This window comes from Pseudophryne corroboree, chromosome 2 (genome assembly GCF_028390025.1).
Source record: "Pseudophryne corroboree isolate aPseCor3 chromosome 2, aPseCor3.hap2, whole genome shotgun sequence".
NCBI lineage: Eukaryota > Metazoa > Chordata > Amphibia > Anura > Myobatrachidae > Pseudophryne > Pseudophryne corroboree.
Window position 1 is genome coordinate 124,533,066 of NC_086445.1, and position 12,616 is coordinate 124,545,681.

Genomic DNA, 12,616 nt, shown 5'->3' on the forward strand with positions numbered 1-12,616 from the left:
GGGAGTGGGGACCCCTTCAATCAAGGGTTCCCCCCCCCCCAGCCACCCAAGGGCCAGGGGTGAAGGCCGAGGCTGTCCCCCCCCATCCAATGGGCTGCGGATGGGAGGGCTGATAGGCTTTGTTGTCAAATAAAAGATATTGTTTTTAGTAGCAGTACTACAAGTCCCAGCAAGCCTCCCCCGCATGCTGGTACTTGGAGAACCACAAGTATCAGCATGCGGCGGAAAAACTGGGCCGCTGGTACCTGTAGTACTATTACTAAAAAAAAACCAAATAAAATACAATACACACACACCGTGAAAGTATAATTTTATTACATACATACACACATACATACAGACTTTCCTTAAGTTCCCACGCAGGTCGGTCCTCTTGTCCATTAGAATCCAAGGGTACCTGTTGTAGAAATTAGCCTCACCAGATCCAGGGGTCCAGCCTCCTCTGCAAATCCCGGGTTAATCAACGTACTTCCAAAAATTTAAAAAACGGTGTCCCGACCACGAACTGAAAGGGGAACCATGTTTGCACATGGGTCACCTTTCCCCGAATGCCAGAAACCCACTTTGACTTCTGCCTAAGTGGGTTTCTTCAGCCAATCAGGTAGTGCCACGTTGTAGCACTCTCCTGATCAGCTGTGTGCTCCTGTCCTCACTGACAGGCAGCACACAGCACTGTTACAATGTAGCGCCTATGCGCTACCTTGTAACCAATGATGGGAACTTTCTTCCCTGCGGTGGACCTAAAGTGACGTCACCGCTGAGCAGAAAGTTCACCGCATTGGTTACAATGTAGCGCATATGCGCTACATTGTAACAGTGCCGTGTGCTGCCTGTCAGTGAGGACAGGAGCACACAGCTGATCAGGAGAGTGCTACAACGTGGCACTCCCTGATCCCTTTACATGTGTTGGCAATTGTTCATTACTCACACCTGACGTTTGGTACTTTTAAAAGGGGAGCCAACACATTTCTACACACTCTCAATCTGAAATGGCTGCTACTGTGTGTGGTTCTGCTGTATTGTTTGCTGTAGGATACTTGTCACTGCTTCCTGATGCTACAATAAAACCAAGGCAGGAAAAACAACTGGGTCTGCAGGTTGTATATGTTCCGAGTAGGCTGGCCATGCTTTTTAGTTTATATTGTCCAATGTAACTGCAAAAAACTTGATGTTGACCATGTTATACAGATGGTCACACTAAATGTTCTAAGTGTTTTTCCACGGTATGATTTGGTCAAACGGACCCTACACCCTGACACAGCACACTCTCGCCCTGTCACAATATTCATCTTGGACTATACATTACTGTTTTTTGGGTTTGGGTGTTGCGAATTAACCAATACACATATTTTTTTTTTCACATTTATTGACAACTACTGAACAATATATTCAGAACACATATATTTTACTTTCAACTGGCCAGCATATGATGTGCAGTACAGATTATCTTTTTTTTTTTTGGGTGCTGGGTGCAGAGGCTTGTGGTTGTTCGTGGGTGCGGCTTCGACTTGATCGTCGAACTGGTGATTGTACTGGTGTTTGGGTCGGGGTTGTTGTGCTTGAGCTTGTGGCCACATGTTGTTGTGCCATTGCACTAAAATTTTGGCACAAAATATTTAAACTGGCCGTTAGCTGGGTATAAGCGGCTGTATTGTTGGCAATGGTTCGCGACAAATTGTCATTTATGACTTGATTATGCTGGATAATCTGTATGAGGGTTTGGTGTTGGCGCAGTTGCTCATCCATGATGCGCTGATGGGTTGCCTGCATTTGAGAATTGTCTGCCCTCATCTGCTCCATTGTGTTTGCTATCCGCCCCACCTGCACGATGAGTCTGGCAGAGTTGCGGCTAACTTTAGGCAAATGATGGGGCAAACTAGACAGGTGTTGTGTTTGGGTGTTGAGACACGCAGAGTGGTGTGCCTGTTGTGCGGCCCAACTTGACCAAAACTCATGCGGAATTTGGCTTGTCCCTGGTGTTGAGGTCATTTGTTGAGTCTGTGAAGCTTGCGGTTGGACTGGATTGCCCTCAGTCATGTTTGCCTGTGTTTGGTCGATGGGCTGCAGGTGTAGAGTATACGTCTCCTGGCCATGGGACTGCTGGCCCTCGTCACTCATGATGGCCGGATCTGTATGGGGTGGGACACAGGAAATATTTTTTACATATGTAGCATTGGTCTTACAATATTTTTCATGCAACATGCATTACTTCATAATATACATTTAAAAGCTAAATGGTTAACTTCTTAAACTTTACTATGTTGGTTACCTCTTAGTGAATTGATGTGGCTAAAAACTGATACTACTAATTTGTGATTTTATGGAGACAATTGTATGTTTCACATTCTAAATTATTGTATACACTCCATGTACTCTTTTTTTATGTCTCAAAGTTAGTTTATCCAACATTCTGATGGTTCCTTTGGCACAACACCAAAAAATATAACCATGTTTGCCACATTAGAATCAGACATTGGGCATGTCAGTCAGTGGATTTAGTAAAGAAGTACACTAAGATTGTTGTCAAAAATTGACAACTTAACCAGGTTATTTAATGTCGGATTTGGCCTTATGTATTGATTTGGATTTTTAGGGTTTTTTTTGATAAAATTTTGATTAACATCTTTTGTGATGTTTTTAGTGTTGTCGAGCATTTTTTTGGTATTAAATTTGTGTTTCAGGACACTGTAATTTCACACATATCATCATAACAATACGCTAACAGCATCTGCTTGCAGTCGATTATTAAATCAAAGTTGATTACAATTTGTTTAATTTTTTTTTCAAGACTAACACTGGGGCAGATGTCAATACCTGGAGAAGGTATAAGTCATTTCTAAAGCAGTGATAGGTTCAAGGTGATCATGACACAAGGCAAGCATGTCCAAAATGTTGAGTCTAAAATTAAGTATAAATTTTGTACTGCTGCCTTTATCATCTTCGACCTAACAGTGTTTTGTCAGTTCCTTATGCCTTCACCTTGTTTTACCTAAATTAAAAAAAAACATTACAAACATTACTCACCAGACAACTGGGGGGAATGTGGATCTACACTTAGGGGGCTTGCCAAAAGTGCCAGTGGTGGCACCGCAGCCACTGCAGAGATGCGCCTTTGGGGGGGTGATGCAGGAGCAGGAGCAGCAGCAGCAGCAGTAGGAGCCTGGACACGGGGCCTCTTGGGTGGCCTTGTAGCCACAGTAATGCTGGCCTGTGATTGTCGCCTTTGTGTGCGTGGAGCAGACGAAGAACCTGTGTGATAGTATTGACATTACATTTCTTGTGTTTTATGTTAATGGCTAAGATGTGGGTACAGAAATAACTTACCTGCATTACCACCATCATCAGCTCTAGGCAGGGTTGGCTGTGGCCTGGATGTGCTGCTTCTCTGGCGTACTGTACAAAGAAGAAGAATGGCGATATGAACATAATTAGACTACTTAAAACACATATGTCGTAGCTTTTCCAAAACACAATATTGCATGATTTTAAAATCTGTTTTTAAATTTTACACTAAAATTACAAACACAAATAGTTGGTTTTGTTAAATATATAATGAAAAAAAAACAACATACAAAAACATCACAAAACAAGGCCATTTTTTTTAGTTTCAAGAAAAAGCACAACAAAAAGAAACTGGAAAAAGAAAAACCAAAAAAAAACAAAAACAACATTATTAATAATTTGATTCTAATTAGTACAAAAACATAACTAACACACACAATACACCAAGCAACCACAACCTGTGTCTCTCAATATGTAGTGCAACTACACTTCCCAGCATGTCCACCAACACATTTGACATTCCCTAAGTTTAAAAATTAGAACAGGCATGATGGGACTTGTAGTTGGACAACAGATGGAAAAACACAGGGTGGATTGGCCTGCACTACATCACCAACCCATTTGTGGACCAACACACAGGAAACATTTTAAAACAAAAGTACAAAGCACAGATGTGAAAAATTAAAGATAACCAAAAAACTCACCATCCGCACTTGGGCGGTCCGAATCTTGGACATGAAGTGCAGAAACCACCTCTGGCGGAATCAGCGAACGTATTGGCTCCTCCCAATCTTTATAAGACGCTCGGAAGGGGTGTCCTCCCCCGGTTTGCCGAGCAGATTTTGCCTCCTTAGCCATCTTGGCCTTCACACGGCGTTTGATGTCATAGAAACGTTTCCTACAGGTGTCCTCGGTCCGCCTCACCACACCCTCACTGTTCACAGCAGCAATAACCTTCCCCCACAGGACACTCTTCCTGCGGGTCGACACCTTTGATGCATCTGAACCCACCAACTGGCGCTGATGCTTCATCAGCTCCCGCACCAGAGCCATGTTTTCTGCGTAACTAAACTTTACATTGCGGCCCGTCCTTGTAGTGGTGCGTGGCTGCGGAGCCACAACACCATCACTATCAGTATCACTAGAAAACGCAGCCGCAACCTCACCCTCCTCCTCACTAACCTCCTCCCTCTCACTCACCTCCTCCCTCTCACTCACCTCCTCCACCTCACTCACCTCCTCCCTCTCACTCACCTCCTCCACCACACTCACCTCTGACTGTGACATAATCTTAAGACAACACAAAAAACACAGATAAAAAAAAACAAATAACACACTCCTCCACTACCACTACACACCACACACACGCAAACAAACACTCACTCACTCACTCACAAACAAGGACTATAGACGAAAAGAAAAGACAAAATACAAAAAACTAAACAGACTTTTAAATAACAGAACAACAAGTATGACAAAACAACTTACACACACAGTACAGCACTCACCAATCACAAAACTCCGCCTCCAAACCTCAACAAACTCCACAGAACTCTCCAACACCAACAACACCTTCCTCTCTCCTCTCCACTAGCTAAACCCACGAGGTGCGGTCGGTTTGGGGCGTATTTATAGTCAAGTACACAGACACTCCTCCACCACGAATACAACCAATCACGGACAAGTGACAAAAACGAAACTTAGGAAAAAAACGCGGCAGTAATGGAAAAACACTGCCGTAACAGACATGTGACGCAGTCGTAAAAAAAAACCAATAAACACGGCCGCAAAACAACCAAATCGGCCGCATTATACACCAGAAAAACACGAATGACATCGACATCGGACAACACCAAAAATACGAATACGACAGCTTAGTAAATCCATCGTAATCAATTCAAAAAGTTGCAGTTTTACACTGTCGATGTCATTCGTGATTGAACTTTAACCATTTTTCAGAAAATACGAATGTTAGTAAATGTACCCCACAGAATCATTTTACTGTGACCAAACAGCTGTTCAGACTATCTGTAGAACAGAAACAATTGCCACTGTACAGTACAGTATATTGCCTTAAAAATAAATGTATTCAAGCTACTTACATTGGCCCTCATTCCGAGTTGTTCGCTCTATATTTTTCATCGCATCGCAGTGAAAATCCGCTTAGTACGCATGCGCAATGTTCGCACTGCGACTGCGCCAAGTAACTTTACTATGATGAAAGTATTTTTACTCACGGCTTTTTCTTCGCTCCGGCGATCGTAATGTGATTGACAGGAAATGGGTGTTACTGGGCGGAAACACGGCGTTTCAGGGGCGTGTGGCTGAAAACGCTACCGTTTCCGGAAAAAACGCAGGAGTGGCCGGCGAAACGGTGGGAGTGCCTGGGCGAACGCTGGGTGTGTTTGTGACGTCAACCAGGAACGACAAGCACTGAACTGATCGCACAGGCAGAGTAAGTCTGGAGCTACTCTGAAACTGCTAAGTAGTTAGTAATCGCAATATTGCGAATACATCGGTCGCAATTTTAAGAAGCTAAGATTCACTCCCAGTAGGCGGCGGCTTAGCGTGTGTAACTCTGCTAAATTCGCCTTGCGACCGATCAACTCGGAATGAGGGCCATTATTTTATTCCTTCAGATAGAAGAGTATCCAGATTTCAGGTAAGATGGGGACTCTTAAATTGTGAAGACTATGGGGGTAATTCCAAGTTGATCGCAGCAGGAATTTTGTTAGCAGTTGGGCAAAACCATGGGGGTCATAAACATCTTAGTGATATTTGGTGGACCCCTTTCTTTGAAAGTAAAGCATTCATAACCTAGAACCAGAAATAACGACACTGAGACTTGAATTTTGGCAGAAAATTGCTAGCTATTTATTTGTCCCTATCCATTAGGAAACCTGTAATAAAGAAATTAATTTAATATGCCGCTCCAGCTGGCATATGGTGGCGGCCCAAAAGAACGGCTCAATTAATCTGAATTAACTTTAAATAACTAACCCTATAAATTTACTAAAACTTACTATAAACCGGTAATAGGTGACAACTCAACCCCCACAGTGACTACCCACCGCTCCTGGGTGCCCTGCCGCTGCCTTCCCGGACGGGTGGTCAAGCGGCCATAAGTCGATGGAGGTGAGTGCACCTAAACCACAACAAACTGTAAAAAACACTACAGTTTTCCCTACAATACAAAACTGCCGTTCTTTTCCGCCAATAAATAGCCAACGAAAACAGCCAACAACTTAAAGCCAAAACCCACGTGCCACAAATTCTTAATACCAGGGCGGGAGGGTGGGAAAGCAAATCACCAAGAGACTTAAGATGGCCTCTCCTTCCCTATATATAGCAAACCCTCCCCCTAAAGAAGGCTGTACTTTCCTCACAGCTAGGTCCACCCCTCCCCAGATGTTTAACTCTTTCCTCTCCTATGCAGTCAATACTCTCTCCTTCCGAGTTGTTCGCTCACTAGCTGCTTTTAGCAGCATTGCACACTCTAAGCCGCCGTCCTCTGGGAGTGTATCTTAGCTTAGCAGAAGTGCGAACGAAAGATTAGCAGAATTGCGAATAGAAATTTCTTAGCAGTTTCTGAGTAGCTCCAGACTTACTCAGCCATTGCGATCAGCTCAGTCCTTTTCGTTCCTGGTTTGACGTCACAAACACACCCAGCGTTTGCCCAACCACTCCCCCGTTTCTCCAGCCAGTCCTGCGTTTTGCAACTCGAACGCCTGCGTTTTTCCGCACACTCCCATAAAACGGGCAGTTTCCGCCCAGAAACACCCACTTCCTGTCAATCACACTACGATCAGCACAGCGATGAAAAAGCTTTGTTATGCCGTGAGTAAAATACCTAACTTTTGTGTAAAATAACTAAGCGCATGCGCTCTGCGAACCTTGCACATGCGCAGTAAGCGACTAAACGCAGTATAGCGAAAATCGGCAACGAGCAAACAACTCGGAATGACCCCCCCCCCCCCCATGTACACTGCAGGGGAGGCAGATTTAACATGTGCAGAGAGAGTTAGATTTGGGTGTGGTGTGTTTAATCTGCAATCTAATTTGCAATGTAAAATAAAGCAGCCAGTATTTACCCTGCACAGAAATAAAATAACCCACCCAAATCTAACTCTTTCTGCACATGTTATATCTGCCTCCCCTGCAGTGCACATGGGCCCTCATTCCGAGTTGTTCGCTCGGTAAATTTCATCGCATCGCAGTGAAATTCCGCTTAGTACGCATGCGCAATGTTCGCACTGCGACTGCGCCAAGTAATTTTGCTATGAAGATAGTTTTTTTACTCACGGCTTTTTCTTCGCTCCGGCGAACGTAATGTGATTGACAGGAAATGGGTGTTACTGGGCGGAAACACGGCGTTTTATGGGTGTGTGGATGAAAACGCTACCGTTTCCGGAAAAAACGCAGGAGTGGCCGGAGAAACGGGGGAGTGTCTGGGCGAACGCTGGGTGTGTTTATGACGTCAAACCAGGAACGACAAGCACTGAACTGATCGCAGATGCCGAGTAAGTCTGAAGCTACTCTGAAACTGCTAAGTAGTTTGAAATCGCAATATTGCGAATACATCGGTCGCAATTTTAAGAAGCTAAGATACACTCCCAGTAGGCGTAGGCTTAGCGTGAGCAACTCTGCTAAATTCGCCTTGCGAGCGATCAACTCGGAATGAGGGCCCTGGTTTTGCCCAATTGCTATCAAAAATCCTGCTGCGATCAACTTGGAATTACCCCCATGGTTTTGCCCAACTGCTAACAAAATTCCTGCTGCGATCAACTTGGAATTACATCCAGTGATCAGATAATTGCAAATCTCCATAACTACATGCTATATCAGTGGCCTAGGTGGGGAAGAGAGTGGGTATTGAACCAGAGACTATCCCATTCCCAATGCTTGTACATCCGAAAGGCAGCTTTTTCTTAGTTGTACAGTCCCTCTAAATATTGGTGATAGACCATTAATAATTAACTAGCTGATATGGCCAATTTCAACCTAGCAAAGGTTCCCTGGGCAGTACATGATTTTACCCCTTTTCATCCCCTTAGGAGATTAATTTTGAAAAAGCCTTGCTTATTGGGTGGCTGCAAATAACTGTCACAGTTTCCAGACCACCCAGCAGGTCACATGTTCCATGTCACTCAGCAGGTGCACAGGGAGAATTCACCAACTGTCACATTTTCCAGAGCACAATGCTGATGCATTGTAAATGGCAGGTGGACATTTTTTTACATAACCCTGAAACGAAGCAACCAATTACAATGCCAATATAAGTCTACAAATCTATGGGCCAAGACCTTTAATTTGGTATATGATGTGCCCTGCTCAGACAATGGGGGTAATTCTGAGTTGATCGCAGCAGCAGATTTGTTAGCAGTTGGGCAAAACCATGTGCACTGCAGGGAGGGGGGGGGGGCTGATATAACATGTGAAGAGAGAGTTGGATTTGGGTGGGGTGTGTTCAAACTGAAATCTAAATTGCAGTGTAAAAATAAAGCAGCCAGTATTTACCCTGCACAGACACAAAATAGTGTAACCTACCCAACTCTAACTCTCTCTGCACATGTTATATCTGCCACACCTGCAGTGCACACAGTGCCGTTTCTTGCACCCGCCGCGGCACTTTGCGGGTACTTGTTTCCCCCTTGACAATGCTAAATTCCCTTGTCGTATAAACAACCCTTTATGAAGTCTAAGAACACTGTACGCTGTTTACTTAAGAAGTACCGTAATGGTACGCTAGTTGCGTAACGATCGCTCAGCCGTAGGCGAGACGCTCAAGCGTCACGTTCGCTCACGGCCCAGTGATCACAGGACACGTTATTGGCTATGACTAGAGTAATGATTCGCTATGGCGTAGCGGACGCTCGAGACCACGAGGAGATCACCAGCGGCGCAGACGCTCACAACGCTATACCTTTATGTCTAAACCTTATACCAATAAAATTCACAGAATACCTTAATGTGAGTACAGGGTGTAAGTGCAACCTTGTGTAACCTGACTAACTACAAAGCTGCTTGAGCGTCACCGACGCTCAAGTGAACACTTAACACTATAGGAAATACACAGATACTGGTTTAGGGTCCAAAGCCTATTAACTGTATTATATCTAATGTATTTGTAAAAGGGGATAACAGTACAAATGATACACTACAATATAACAGAGACTTCCTAACCAAAATACAATACTATCTAATACAATACAATACTAGTCTAGGGGAGATACGAGAGAAAGAGAAGGGAAAGAGAGAGAGAGACGGAGAGAGATGAGAGAAATTGGCTCACAGAAAGACAATGATTACGGAGAGAAACTTACGCACAGGGTAAACGATCGCATGCGCCTGGACATCCAGCACCCGATTTTCAGCAATGAGAACCGTTGAAGAGTGAGAGCTGGATGTGGTCGGCCTGCCTATTTATGCCCCACACACAATGCAATCTCATAGTCCCTACAATCCCATTGTCCATTGGATGAAGGAATTCGACCCTGTATCACAACAAAAGGTCATAGGTTGATTCATACAGGTGGGCTGTGACGATTTCCAACAGCTCAGGTGGGTGGGAAACTAGGTTTCCCGCCGCATACCTGAGTATGAGTAAATAATAGAAATGGACATAAACTTCTTATGTCCATAACTATTCGCACGAGCGATTAATACGCTCCAAACCAACACCGGAATATTGCTAATTAAATACTCTTCCGATGGGTACCAAACACTGCTGTATGATTCCTGTTAGACCCTTCGTACAATACAAAGAGGGATTACTTTAAACAGGGACCTTCTATATTAACCAAACTTTCAGAAACTATCAAAGGGATCATGATCTATAAACTACATTAATTGTGAAAATATGTAACGAATGAGTCGCACGCTACGACTACATAAACTCTACCGTAAATACGCATACCGCGCCTGCGAGTGCACGCTATTGCGGGTATGCGCCTTCACGGGAGAGCGTACGCATGCGCAGCACGGACCAGTGTGCGGTGCAAATATGGCAACGTGCATGGGGATATTTTTCTGACTTTGACAGTCCACCCTTTGGCAGTCAATAATAACTGCCACCTTCTAAAACATTTCAAAAGGAGAAAAATATATGTCAGGGGTTAATTCATTTCCATGGTTGGGTGAGGGAGGAGAGAGGAGTAGGTGTGAAGAGGGTATGACCTAGTGTGATAGCAGAAGCATGTGTGTATGAGTCCATGTTTGGAGGGTCATGTATCATCGTGCCGTACGTGTTGTAAATCAAGCTTCGAGGTATTGCGAAGTATACATTTGAATTCCTTCTTATCCTGTGGTACAGGTCTGTGGATGGGCTGTCAAACTTTACCGAGCTCTTTTCGGATTTTGAACAAAATGGGGAGCACATTTTAGTTGATGATACATGAATGGGGGAGGTATGTGGTTGCTGATATCTGTGCCTGTATTCCCTATCGTCTATGTGTGTCATTACCTGAGGGTTGTAGAGATGAAGATAAAGAACACTTATGGAAAATGCAATGATATTCTATGTCAGGGAAATGTACATCTGTCGTCGAAGTTGTGTTCGGTATCTGTTGAGAGTCGTCTTCTTTGCGCTGTATTGCTCCTTGGGCATGAGCAAATAGCTTTGTCAGAGCCATCGGATTTACAAAAAAAATGTTGGGCTAGCGTGAGTTTAAAAGTACTAGGGAAACTGGGGATCCATGGCAAAGTTCATCAAATGTCCATTTCTCAAGTGGTCAAAACTTCATCTTTGGTGCTTGTCTGTTGTCTGTATAGCGTCTCGTCAACTTCCTCGTCCAAGGGGGTCTTTGTATCTTGGAGAAAAGCAGAAAAACAGGTGAAAGAAACGGACCGTATAATCGCATTTTCATCACATTCTGGTTTCTATTATTGGGTCATAAATCAAATCCAGGTTAATTACAGTTTCCTCACTCCTCACGCTCATCACTTTTGTACTTTGTTTGCACCTCATTAAAGCCTGCCCGCATCTAAATATCAATCCAATAAATATAACAACACCTAAGATACATAGTAGAAACTTTCCAACATCCATTATGACTCCTTGAGCCCAGTCTCCTAAACCGGAGAACCAATTTCGCGGGTTCAACCATGACACCCAACCAGTCAGCTCATTACCTACAGCAGCAAGGGTGAGATTGTGTTTTCGACGAAATTCCCACTTTAATTGCAGAATATCGTCCATCTTTTGGTCTATGACCTCTACCGGATCCTCGGTGCTATTCGTGATATAAGTGCAACACTTTATGCCGTACTGTGTTGCCAATGTAACACAATATCCGCCTGTTACTGCTGTAAGATAATTAAGAACCATCCTATGCTGAACTAGTTCCGTTTTGTAAGCTTGAAGTTCTCTTCCAGTGTATCTAAACGTGTCATCATACATTTCAGTGATATTATCTAACAAATTGGCGAGTGCGGAAATGTATCTATAATTCATCACTCCTCGAGCGGTGCGAGTGAAATCTAACGCTACCAGGACCTGAATCCCGGTGGATTCATGGATAAGATCAGAGGCCGGATGCTCTAACCTTTCTGACAGTTGTCTTTTAACTCGGTGCTCGTAATGAGTGTGAGTATAAGGAGCTTGGGCACCACGGTGTATGTCCTTCATTTTGTCATGTGTAACAGTCATCACTTCAGGCAATACTTTTCCAATATAACACAATCCTTCAGAGTTTGGGGCAAGCCACTTGTACGCCTTTCTCCCGCATATGAAATATGCGTCATCGGGGAGAACATATGGGACGGAGAAGGACATGACCATGTTACAAACCTTCCAGGTGAAATCTCCTGACCCTAATTCTTCCATCTGCTTAATGCACGTATCAGTTTGTACGATATGTGCACAGTATCCTGGTGATACCTCTCCAACTCTAGTAATCCTATTTCCTAAGGTATATCGATACCGGAAAGATTTTCCTCTACTGGCTATGTGGCGTACGAGCTCTGTATCTGTAGGCATTCTATCTGCTCTGTGTGAAAAGGTCATGGTAAGGTTGCTCCATGACACTTCCCAATTTCCCGGCTTACGGGGGTTGGAGATATTAAAACATAAGAGGGACCTATCCACATGGTATTGGTGGAGCTTCAAACTAGGAGGGCTGGAGATGTTAAATCTCCGGTCCACCGGTCTCCCACCACTTAGCTCAAGTACCTCCCCTAACGTTAAAGGAAATGGTACTAGCCCTGATTTGCTATGACCCTGAGGTACTTGAGAGCATACCCAACAATCTGTTTTGTTTAACACATTACCCACTAAAGAGTGATAGTCACTCAATGGATGCCGGTCCATATGGATATTAAAACTGGATTGGCATTT